The sequence below is a fragment of the Ochotona curzoniae genome, unplaced genomic scaffold (genome assembly GCF_017591425.1).
Source record: "Ochotona curzoniae isolate NIBS_2020 unplaced genomic scaffold, NIBS_Ocur_1.0 contig_3703, whole genome shotgun sequence".
Lineage (NCBI taxonomy): Eukaryota > Metazoa > Chordata > Mammalia > Lagomorpha > Ochotonidae > Ochotona > Ochotona curzoniae.
This window is the reverse complement of record NW_024465951.1, coordinates 145,256-158,422: the sequence shown is the minus strand read 5'-3', so window position 1 is coordinate 158,422 and position 13,167 is coordinate 145,256.

The window sequence follows — 13,167 nt, the reverse complement described above, 5'->3', positions numbered from 1 at the left end:
TCTCTCACACACCTGGCACCTAACACAGATGTGTGTCTTCACGCACCCTTCCCTTCCTTTCCACACATCAGATTCCCGCCTAGTGCCGAGTTCCCTCAGCAGTGTGACACCTATCGTCCTGTACAGCTGGAAGCAACAGTGAATATTAAGTAGAAGTACAAGTCCAGGTGTTACCTCCTCCAGGGTCTGACCTCACTGCCCACACCCACACACCCATAGTAGTTTATGAACTGCTTTAGTGCCCTTTTCCTTTGCTTTATTAACTTTCCTTTGCTGAGTAATAAAGGATTTAACCAGTGTCAGATATCCAATAGCTTTTCAGTATAAATTGAGGTACAAAAAGTATAATGACAAGCACTTTTTTAAAGATTTATTTATTTTTATTACAAAGTCAGATATGCAGAGAGAAGAGACAGGAAGATCTTCCATTCAATGATTCACTCCCCAAGTGACCTCAACGGCTGGTGCTGTGCCGATCCGAAGCCAGGAGCCAGGAACCTCCTGCAGGTCTCCCACACGGGTGCAGGGTTCCAAGGCTTTGGGGCATCCTCTACTGCTTTCCCAGGCCACAAGCAGGGAGCTGGATGGGAAGTGGATCTGCCGGGATTAGAACCGGCGCCCATATGGGATCCCAGCGTATTCAAGGCGAGGACTTTAGCTACTAGGCCACCGTGCCGGGCCTTCTTTTTTGCATATTATTTAAACCAAGTATTTTGTTACATGTCTTTAAAAAATATTCATTTTTATTGGGAAGGAAGAGTTACAGACCAAGAAGGAAAAACAGTGAGATAAGACATGAGAGAGAGAGAGAAAGAGAGAGTGAGAGAGAGCTTCCCTGTGCTGGTTCACTCCCCTAATCGCTTCAACAGCTGGAGCAGAGCTGATCTAAAGCCAGAGCCAGGAGCTTCTTCTCGGTCTCCCACATAGGTGCTGAGAACCAAGGATTTGGGCCAACCTCTGCTGCTTTCTCAAGCCATAAGCAGGAAGATGGATTGAAGTAGAGTGGTCAGGGCACAAGCCGTGGCTCATATGGGATGCTGGCGCCACAGGCAGAGGATTAGTCTGACACACCACTGCATCAGCCTGCTGGCACATGCCTTACAAGTCTATTTTGATTGAAATGCAGGGTGGCAGATGATAGATTTTCATAAATCTGAGAGTTCTCTTGAGTAAGATTTAACTTTAGATTTCCATTTTAATGTAATACTATAAGCATATGCCACATTATGTAACTACAAGGTTTGCAATGTCTTTCGCTCTCCCACTATGATCAGCCCTCATGTGGAGCATTTCAGGTCGCTGTCCTCATGTAAGGAATCCTTGCTGTCTCCTCTGGGGAGAGTGGGGGACTTGAAAAGGAGAGAAAACTGAATGAACTCTGATGAGGAGGAGTCTTGCAGGACTCTCTCTCTTAGCTACAATCAGGGCAGGGAGAGGGTCTGTTCTCCCTCCCCTTCTGCCCCCGAGCCCCTTACAACGATCTGGAAGAATCGCCACAAAGGGAACCTCCTCCATGGCGTGAAGACGTGGAGCATGGAAGAAACTGAGATGTTATTGGGATGAAAGTTGCAGTCCAGAGTGCTGCCCGGGGATGCAACAACCAGAAAAGGGCACTGTGTCTACAGCAGTCAATGTTATCACTGTGACCAGGACAGTGAGGAACAGGGAGCACCTCGAGGTGGCACGCTCAGTGAGAGCCAGTCCTGGGAGGACATCACTGTGACCTGGACACTGACAGGCAGGGAGCACCTCGACGTGGCACGCTCAGTGAGAGCTGGTGGTTAGAACAATCTGCTCTTCCTCCCACCTCAGAACCTGGAAAAGACTCTGGCAATGTGGGGCTGTCTTCAACAAGCGGCAAAAGCCACTGAGTGGCTTGTTAAACAGAGACACACTGGTGAGACTCAACACAGCCAACTGGGCACTCAGTGTGGGAGAATCCCTGAGCAGCACTCCTTTTATGAGCAAAGAAAATCCCCACTCACAGAGACATTTTTATGCTACATCCTGTCCCTCCTCACAGTTCTAGTTTCCCACTCAAGGGCACATTTCCAAAAATAAGATGGTTCCAGTAACAAGTAACCCCTCTTCTGGTCATGAGACAGGTGCTCAAGACTCTTTTTTGATTTGAAGATTTATTTATTTTATTTGGAAAGGCAGATCAGTTTACAGAGAGAAGGATAGACAGAGACAAAGATCTTCCATCCACTAGTTCCCCCTCAAATGGCTGCACTGACCGAGCCAAGCTGGTCTGAAGCCAGGAGCTTCTTCCAGATCTCCCATGCGGGTGCAGAGTCCCAAGGCTTTGGGCCATCCTTGACTGCTTTCCCAGGCCACCAGGAAGCAGCTGAAAAGGAAGTTGAAAAGCCAGGCCACAAACCAGCACCCATATGAGATCCCAGTGCTTGAAAGGCAAGGATTTAGCCACTGAGCCATCCTGTCAGGCCACCAAAACTTCTACTTAAACGAGAGAGTGCTTTCATCACACCCCAAATGGCTGCAACAACCAACGGAGTTGATTTGAAGCCAGGAGCCAGAAACTTCCTCCAGGTCTCCCACTTGCAGTGGCCCCAGGATCTGACTCATTTTCCTCTGCTATCCCAAGCCACAAGCAGGAAGCTGGATTGGAAGCAGAGGAGCCAGGACTTGAACCAGCACCCATATAGCATGCTAGCACATGCAAGGCAAGGATTTTGCCACTGAGCCAACCTTCCTGATTTTGACACAGAAGGCTTAAAGAAGCACTCAGCCACCACACACCCTACATTTGCTCCCCACGGTGGTCCTGCCTTGAGGTTCTTTGCCTTGGGCTGCTGGGGCTGCTAAGAAGCCAACTCCACAGGGCATCAGCCAAGCAGCCTGCTGCAGTTCCGAATGTCACCGGTAGATGGCACGTTTCTTCAAGTAACCAAGGAGGGTCCATGACCTCAGACTGCAACTGTGTTGTAAAACGTCCCACTTCTTCCAATCTTTTCCTTACTTAAGCAGCGTTCTTGGTAGTTGAGGGCCAAAGGAAACTGTTTCTGCTGAATATGCTTCAGTCTCTCCCAGTGTGGGGATTAGGGGCAGCGGCAGAGAGGAGGGAGGGCGCAGGAATTCACTTTTGCTTACCCTACTTCCTCACCAGGTACTTTTAAAGAAGAAAACCTGAAAGTTGTAGATCTGAGTCTCTACATCATTTGCAGCTTTGGGAGTAGACTAAAATTTGCAGTAACTCAGTGACCAATGGAAGCACAGAAACCGTCATGAGATGAATCGTAAGTGACCCTTCCTGTGTGGTTTGAGGCTGCACTGGGAGGAGGTGCGCTAGTGTTCCTTGCAGGCTCCTGGGAAGGGGATGCGACCTGGAGAAATGGGGGGACAGTGCTCTCATAGGCAGCGGACAAGGTTTATTTCCAGGGTTTCAGTTCTTATACACGTAGTAAAACAGTAGTTCGAACATAACTCAGAATTAGGAACAGAGAGCACAAGTACAAGGCAACTTGGTCAAAGCATTATTGAAACAGGGACTAGATAAAGAGTACTGTCTCCTTGGTAGACCAGACAGAGCACAGATGTCCGCCTGTCTTCAAGCAGAGCATGAAGGCACATCCAAGGACCCACTGGGGGCAGGAGCACAGTGGGTGAGAGGCCTTCCGCCTTCTCTTTCCTGGAGCCTCTTCTCAACCGGGTCCCCCAGGCCTCTGCTGTCCCAGCTTTCCTACAGGCTGTGTCCTGAGCATCCTCTTTGGGAAATACAATGTTTTCAGCATCAGAGAAAAGACATGCCTGCATTTATGCTTTCCACACACCCACACACACCCACCTTGAACCAAAAATAGAAAGGCACTGCACTGGACATGCGCTGACTTTTGCTTGCCATACCCCAAACAACACAGCAGAACTACCACTTGGATGAACTTGCCATGGCATTAGATGTCAGAAATAATCCAGGCATGATTTAAAGTTGGTGGGAGGATATGTGCTGATTTCATGTGAATCCAATGCCATGTGCTACAAGAAACCTGAGCGTTCTCGCCTCTGCCCGTTCGTGGTCCGTGGGTTGTACTTGTGGGCACACAGAGAGCAAAGAGAAATGAACAGACTCACAGAAGGAGAAAAGAAAACTACCCCCCAGGCACACCCTCCCACTACACGGACATCAACTGAAGATGGACAGTTACTGACAGTTCCTCGGGCACATGAAATAGTGATGTCTGCTTGTGACGTACTGTAACATCACGTGTGAAAAACATTGAAGATTACTCTAAAATTTAAAACAGAGTTTGCTGCATCTTTTTAAAATATTCTCTTCAGGGGTCATTGGAACCAGGCAGATTTTACAAAATTTCAGACTGTTTTCAGCAAAGAATGAACTTAGAAAGTGTAAAATCCTGAGAAGGATATCAGAAATGCCCAAGATGTGTGAATTTTTAACAGTAAAATATTTTTAAAAGATAATTTTGTATACCACCACCACCCTACTCTGTATAAAGAAAAATGTCCATTATTATCATACAAATAAAAACAAAACCACTTGAAGATGAATTGAGCCAAAATAGGTAAGATCCTTGCAATGAAGGAGAAAAACTAACCAAGTCCCTAATACAGAGTCTTCAGAGGGTGGTGGGGGAGGAGCCTGTGGGACGTCCAGTGTGACTCAGCTGCAGTCCACGGTCACCGCCTTGTCCAGGCTGCCCTGGAGGGTCCCAGCGGAGACACCTCAGCCGGAGCTGAGTCCCTCGGAGCCTGAGCTACCAACACTCCATTCTGAAGGAGACGTCAAGTTCCCCTTTCAGAAGGGCGAACTTGAATCTGGCCATGTGCTTTGATACAATTATGAATTTCAAAATATTTTCTAAAATGAAGCTACAGTTCGCATCATCCAGCACACGAGGAAGACCACAATGCCTGTAAAGATGCCCTTGTATTTTGGCTGATAATAAAAGGTAATGGCAGAAACACATCCACAGGTAACCCTGCTTGGGATTAACAGAAAGGGACTTGGAAATTCTGACAATTCGTATGTTCAAATAAAAATGCTGAAAAAGCAAAGAGTCTCACACTATTATAAATTTTAAAGGATGTATTGATTGGAAAGGCAGTTACAGAGAGAGGGATAAACCAAGAGAGTTGTTTGGTCCACTGGTCCACTCCCCAGCTGGCAGCTGGTTGAGATCCCGAGAAGGAGGCCGACAGCTGGGAGACTGCCACCTGTGCCACAGCTGGAGTGCCAGGGCAGCCCACTGCCGGGCGGGAAGAGCTGACCCAGGGTGTAGGCTGTCAGGATTTACCAAACAGACTACAAGAAGAACAGTGCACTTTATTTGAGAATACAGAGACTTTTATACCCCAAAAGAAAGCAGATATCACACAAAGGCTTCATTAATTCTTATCTTATGTGAAGCTAGCGATTCTTAGAATAATTATTCTTATGTTAGGAAAAGTAAAAAAAAAGTAAAAGAGAAGACATTGACACAGCATCTTGGTATGCTTGGGTCTGTTATTTACAACTCAAGGAAACCCTAAGAAGAGAGTGTTGAGGCTAGGGGTGCTCTGTCTGGTATTTTTAACCAGAAGGAGCCACAAAGGAGAGACGGCATGGTGGCTTTTGGTCTGCCACCAGGTGTTTCAAGGTCAGACACGAGCCCGGGTGTTCCTGGCTCATGAATAGCTCCCTTGTCCACGGAGGCACTCACTCCGTCAGTAGGCCAAGTCTGCATCTGGGCCGCTGGAGATTTTACCTGTGTGCGCCCCAGGTCTGCGCCTGCCCCACTGGGGCCCACACACAGCTGGAAGGGCACCCTGCTTTCCTCACAGGCTTAAGTACATGTACCTCCCACCCCAACCTGCAGGAGGACGTGAAATCCTGGGTTTTCTGCAGGAATCTGTTGACACCCTCATGGCCGGTTAAGCAAGGTTTACTCCTCTCGGTGACTGAGGCTGGAAGGCTGGCAGCAAAGGACCAGAAATCTGACCCGGGTGAGCCTGGAGCTCGGACCCCCCCATAGGCCACTTGGGGCTTCAGTTCAGGGTCACCACAAGGCTCAACCACAGAGTTGAGGGCTCCACCTACCTAACAGTCGCCCCAACTCTTCCCCTCCCCGCCAGCTCCCCAGCCTCCATCCCAGGCTTCCCCTGACACCAGGCAGACAGAAACGCCTCCTCACATTGGCCTGAGGAAAAGTCTGCCGCCCCCTGAGGATACCCGGAGCAGGGAGAGGGTATCTGCCTACACTGGGATGGGATGGAAGTCCTGGCTCTTAGCTTCACAAACTCCACCGTGTGGAGGCGGCTTATTCCTGACCGGCAGCAGTGAGGGCCCTGGTGCCCAGCGAGCTCCCCTTGACCGCCCTGCACCGTGCAGGAGGAGGTCCCTCTAAGCGGGTCACTCAGGCCTTGCTGAAGATGGGGGCACAGAGCCTGCCACCTTACGGGGCTTCCTTGCCTCTCCTGCCCCCTCAGACAGGGACAGCCCACCGTCCTGAAGGCGTGCTCAACAGCGTGCCTCGTGGTAATTCCTGTTTTCCGGCTTCTTCAGCTCCCATCCCTGGATACACTGACAAAAGGAAAACCCTGGGGACTCACCACTGTGAGCTTCCTCTACTCCAAGCCTAGGTGCTATCTGTCCTCTTTCTCGGTCTCTTTATGTTTAATTCCTCGAAGGAGGAACAGGCAGAACTGTGTACACTCCAGCTTATCCTGGGACAACGTCTCTCACCATAACTTTTTTTAGTATTTTTTAAAATATGTGGGACCCAAGGGCAAAGCCATTGCTGCAGGGGACTGCTGGGTCCTCCCCCGTCCCCAGTGTCCCCAGATGCTGCCGGGACTCTGGCTGCTTAAGGGACTAGCCAAAATCAGTTGCAGCCTCTGCCCAGGAGAGAGGAGCCCTGAGGAGAGGCCGCCCACCTGTTTGTGTGGCTTTCCTCAGAAAAGCACCAGCTGGCAGGATGCCACCTGTGAACTGGGAGAGCCTGGGGGCCCAGGAGGGGAGGTGCTCAGTACAGGCAAGGAGGAGTGCCCAGCTGCCCTGCTTTCCTCCCCCCCAACAAAATGCAAATCTGAGCTACACCCACTGAGCGTGCCAATGAATGCCCTCAGGTACAGGGTGCCTATCAATCCGAGAAGGCAGAGACTGGACAGCCAGCGTCACCAACAAGCTTCCGGGGAATCCAGGAACTCCTCAGTCAACCACATGTCTAAAACCCAACTCCAGCAGAGGCCAGAGGATGCACGGCTGACACTGAGGGACAGACGAGTCCAGGGTTCGAGCACCAGCCAATGGGTCTGCAACCTCACAACACCAGAAAATGCTGAGGGGCTGCCTTGGGGAGAACTTGTGAGAGATCTAAGCGGCTGGAGCAGTGAGCCCTCAGGGTGAGCTGGGCAGGGTTCCCACCCCTGGGGCACAGCGCACACTTGGCTGAATTGCTCTATCCCATGCATAAAGCAGATCTTACCTGTCAGTCACCGTGACGGGAGTTTTTCCTGCCAGTCAGTTTGTAACTGGCTTCTTTGTTAATATCGATGCCAGTGTTTTAACTACAGTAACTGATCAACTCCTTCACCACATCCTCCAAGAGCTCCTTCGCTTTGCTCTGGAAGGCAGATCTGTTCCACCCTGGGCAGGGTTCTCCCTGGCCTCAGGCTGGCTGGGTGGGAAGGAAAGCCAAGCAGCCTCCCCTGGCTCACTGCCTCCCCTGGCTCGTGGCCTCCCTGGCTCACGGCCTCCCCTAGCTCACAGCCTCCCCTGGCTCACAGCCTCCCCTGGCTCGCGGCCTCCCCTGGCTCACTGCCTCCCCTGGCTCACAGCCTCCCCTGGCTCGCGGCCTCCCCTGGCTCACAGCCTCCCCTGGCTCGCGGCCTCCCCTGGCTCACAGCCTCCCCTGGCTCGCGGCCTCCCCTGGCTCGCAGCCTCCCTGGCCCGGCCCCCACTGCTCGCCATACTGAGTTATGTGGCTAACGAACATCAGCTCCAGAATCCAGCCGGTATCTGGATGAGGCATCACTTCCTTTGTTAACATCATATTTTGCTCGTGTTGCTAATTACAATAAAAAAAAGCTGTTTATATAAAAAAAAAAGTTAAAGTAGTATGCATCTAACCTTAGAAAATTGTGTTTATTTAATGTGAGTCAAACTCATAGCAAAAAAAATAATAACAGCAGGTGTTAAATGGTGTTAAAGCCGTAAAAATATATGTTTATACGTACCAAGTAATTTATACACGTGTATATGCACAAGAAGCAAAATGAAAACTGAATCTGTGAAGACATGTGGGGTCTTCTCAGGTTTAATTAAACACAGGACCCCCGTGGTTGCCCAGACTCCTGAGTGACGTCAGACAGGAAGTGAAGGGTCCCAGGTGGGGTGGGGGTCAGGCAGCACCCGGTGGTCTCTCCAGCAGAGCTGCTCGAAGCAATGCAGGGCGATGTCCAGGTGCTTGCTCTCCCTCCCCCTCCCCCACAGACTGAGCCCTGTGGGCATGAGGTCCACTCCAGCCCAGACCCTCGTGCCACATAGAATCCAGGAGCTCTGGTTGCAAACCCACAGCCTGGCTTGCAGGGTGCTGTGAGGACACCCACAGCTGCAAGGATCCCAGCCCTCCGAGAGGACGGAACGATAGTTCCCACCATTTGTTGGTTTACCAAATGTTCCTTCCAAGCAAGACAGAAATTGCTCCCCAGAGGCCGTTAGCACCGCCAGCAATGCTGTCTTTACCCAGCCGACTTTGTTCCTCTTCCATGGTTCCATGGCAAGTAAATTTGAACTGAATTTCTCATGGAGAAGAAATACTGTCATCAGGAATTTACTGGTGCCAATGTGATACAAAGTTCATTTAAAATACATGCATCTGGCACAGGTCCCAGCATAGTAGCCTAGAGGCTAAAGTCCTCACCTTGCATGCACCAGCATCCCAAATGGGCACCGGTTCATATCCTGACTGCTCCACTTCCCTTCCAGCTCCCTATTTGTGGCCTGGGAAAGCAGTTGAGGAAGGCCCAAGGCCTTGAGACCCTGCACCTGTGTGGGAGACCCAGAGGAAGCTCCTGACTCTGACTGGCTCTGGTCGTTGCAGTCACTGGGGGAGTAAACCAGCAGACAGAAGATCTTTCTCTGTCTCTCTTCTCTGCAAAGCTCTGACTTTCCAATAAAAATAAATCTTAAAAAGAAAAAAAAATGCTCCTCGGGGCGCTTGCACCCCATGTCAGAGTGCCAGCCTGGACTCACACTGCAGCTCTGGTTCCAGTCCAGCTTCCTGCTACTGCACAGCCTGGAACACAGCAGGCGATGGCGCGAATAGCAGGATTCTTCAACAAGGGAACTCTCCGATGGACATCACAGACTGGCCCAGTCCTGGCTGTTGCAGGCACTTGAGGAGTGAATCTGGATAAAATATTCTCTGTCTCTTTCTCTTTTTTTTCTGCCTTTGAAACAAACAATAAATAAATGCATGCAGAAGGCTTCAGAAATGGCTCTTTGGCCTAGTAATTGAGAGCTGCCTCTATCCCACACTGGAATGCCTGGTTCAATTCCTGATTCTGGCTCCCACCTCCAGTTTCCTGCTAACACAGACCCAAACAGGCAGTGGTTTGTCACTGGTTTTCTGCCCCCCGCATGGGAGGCCCGGCTTGCGTGCCTGACTCTGAGCTTCGGTCTCCAGCTGCAGCAACTAGTGAGCAAGGGAATGGGGCTTCTCTCTTCTTATAAATCACATGTATTTAAAAGATTGCTTTTTAGACTGTAAGATAAAGAACCTAATTACATCAAACACACTGCGGGAGTATTTACAAGAGGAAAAATGTATTTCCAATACCCTGAGTGTAAAAATCTTGGTCTTTCAGAAGCTAATTATGACAGAACAAAAACAATACTGTACTATTGCATTAATATAGGGGAAAACAGTAGGGGGGAGGAGGCCTGTAAAACTATCATAAAATAAGGAGGGAGGGAGGGAAAAGAAAAGAAAGTAGGGGAGGGAAGGAGAGAAGAGGGGAGGGGAGGGGAAGAGAGGAAAGGGAAGAAGAGGAGAGGAGAGGGAAGGGAAGGCGAACCGAGGCGAGGAGGGGCGGGGTGGGGCCGGGCGAGGCGAGAAAAAAGTGAAATTTGGAGAAATAAGTCATAAGTGCATTAAATAGCATTGACCACTAGAGGGCAGCCTAGGCCCAGAAAAGAAAAATGAGGGGCACTAAGTCGTGAATGAATTAAATAGCGTTAACCACTAGAGGGCGGCCTAGGCCCAGAAAAGAGATAATGTGGGGAAATAAGTCGTGACTGAATTACGTAGTATTGACCACCAGAGGGCGGCCTAGGCGCGTGTGGTGTACATGTCAGCCTATGGGGAGAAAGAAGTTTCCTGGGTGAGCCTGGGGTCTTGATTTGGGTATCTTTTCCCACTTTCTCAGAGACCTTCACCAAAAGGTCTCTTTTTCTTAGGACAGAATGTAAATACTGTTATCATTTAGTAGGTAAAATAATAAGACCCAATAAGATATCTATTTTCAGGATTTTAACAAATGAGGAAGAAAAAATAAACCAAAAAGAATATCAGTGAAATCAACAGGAATCTCTAAACTGCTCTTTTTTTACCTATTTTTTCAATCTTTGAAAACATTTTTAAAGATTTATTTATTTTTATTAGAAAATCAGATTTACAGAAAATAAGAAAGAACCTCCATCTGCTGGTTCACTCCACAAATGCTGCAACGGCCAGAGCCGAGCTGATGGCCAGGAGCCAGGAGCCTCCTTCCGGTCTCCCACACGGGTTCAGGGTCCCAAGGCTTTGGATCATTCTCCATTGCCTTCCCAGGCCACAAGCAGTAAGCTGGATATGAACCATGCAAGGTGAGGACTTTAGCCACTAGGCTACCACTCTGGGCCCTGCTTCTTAGCTTTAAAGTCTTATGGTTCACAGGGAGCCTCAGAAATAAGCAATCTGTTGCTTTCTGTTGTCATGCTTTGTTCTATTTTACTGCATTGAGCACTCCTCGCGTATTTTCACATCAAAATCTTCAGTCTGCTTCTTCCAGATTCCATTTCTCGACTCGTGTCCTTCCCTGTTTTCTGTTGTGGTCACAGATTTCCCCTCACGCGGTGCTTGACCCACGCAGCACTCGAGGCAAACGAGAGTCACCTTCACCTCGCCACTTCCGCTTTCTGGTGAAAAAGCATCATCGTTCATGACATTCAGACTTCAAATTTTTTTATTGTTGTTTTTAAATAAAAAGATTTATTTATTTGAAAGGTAGTTACAGAGAGCAGAGGGAGAGAGAGAGAAAGGAGGAGAGAGGGAGAGAGACCTACAGCTGAGCCAGGCTAAGCCAGGAGCGTCTCCCCAAGCGGGAGGCAGGGCCGTCTGCTGCTGCTCTCCAAGGCACATGGACGAGGACCTGGATCTCACGGGGAGTGGCCAGGCTTGGAACAGGTGTCTGTAGGAGATGGCAGAGTCAGCCCCCACAGCACAAAGCTGACCCAGACCTGAACTCTTCACTGCTGACGCACTTCTGGGTCATTTCCATCACCTGCCTCACTCTAACCCAGACCTGTCAGCAGAGTCTAGTGAGTCATTCTTCCCATTTCTTTTTAAAAAAGATTTATTTGTTTATTTACAGGAGGGAAAGAGAGAGAGAGAACCCTCCATCCACTCCCCAGCCATCCACAGCAGCCTGGGCTGGGCGAGCTGGTAGCAAGCAGCTTCTTCCAGGTCGCCCACACGGATGCCAGTGGCCCAAGCACAGAGGCCATCCTTCACTACTTTTCCTGCACTGTTAACAGTCATTCCTCTCATTTTCCCCTGAAGATTCGTTATATAAAAGGTGGAGTCACAGAGAGAGAAGATGAGACAGAGAGAAAGATCTTCCATCTACTGGTTCATTTCCCAAGTGTTTGGAATGCTTGGAGCCGGGCCAGGCTGAAGCCAGGAGCCAGGAATTTCCTACAACGTTCCTGTATTGGTGCAGGGTCCCACAGACTTTGGGTCACCCTCTGCTGCTCTCCCAGGCCAATAGCAAGGAGCTAGATTGGAAGTGGAGCAGCCATATGGGATGCTGGTGCCGCAGGTGGAGGATTAGCCTGATATGCCGCCTTGCTGGGGTGAAGCCTCTGTCCACGCCAGCCACACTAGGAAGGCCCATTAACCTCCCAGCCCAGCACACGCGCTGCCACAACAGTTCCGTTTTCATTCTGCTGAGGGTCTCTTTCACATCAGTTTCTGAGGATGTGGAGAGGCAGCCCTTAACAGGAAAAACGTCTTAGGTGGCGAGTTGGACAGGAAACGCCTGGCTCAGTGTGCCCTCAGAGGGTCTGCTCAGGAGTCCTCAGTGGACAGACCCTGGGAAGACCCTGGGTGTTAGAGGAAGTGGAGGCAGGAAGGGAAGTATGAACGTGGGGCTGGAACTTCTCAGAACTCCAACCGCACAGACACAGGAGGTGCTGACGTCCCAGACTTGATCTGGACCCCATGTCCAAACCCTAACCTACAACTCCAACATGACTGTCTGGGTCTTACGCCTGCCACTCAGAAGAGAAGCACAATGATGCATATAGTAGAGGTTTTCTGTAAATATGTAAAGGGACTTCAAATGATTAATGAAAAAAGCTTTGCCTGGACTTCAACATTTTGCACCAAAATTAATTTTTTATTCCAATTTCCTCAAGATAGATGATATGTATACTTTGATTTTTTTTTTAAGAATTTATTTGAAAGGCAGAGTTAGGAGAGGAAAAGCAGGAAGAGAGCAAAAGGGAGAGGAAGAGGAGGATAACAGGCCAGAAAGCCGAAGAGATAGACAGAAAGAATGTTCCAGCTGGGCTCGGTGCGGGAGCCTAGTGGCTTAAGTTTTCACCTTGCATGCACTGGAATCCCATATGGGTGCTGGTTCTAATCCCAGCAGTGCCGCTCCTCATCCAGCTCCCTGCTGGTGGCTGGCCTGAGAAAGCAGTCGAGGATGGCCCAAGGCCTTGGGACCCTACACCCACATGGGAGACCCGGAAGAGGTTCCGGGCTCCTGACTTCAGATTGGTTCAGTTCTGGCTATTACAGCCACTTGAGGAGTGAATCATCAGATGGAAGATCTTCCTCTCTGTCTCTCCTCCTCTCCATATAATATCTGAGTTTTCAATAAAAATAAATTAATCTCTCTTTTTTTTATGAAAAGAATATTCCATCAGTTGGTTCATTCCCCAAA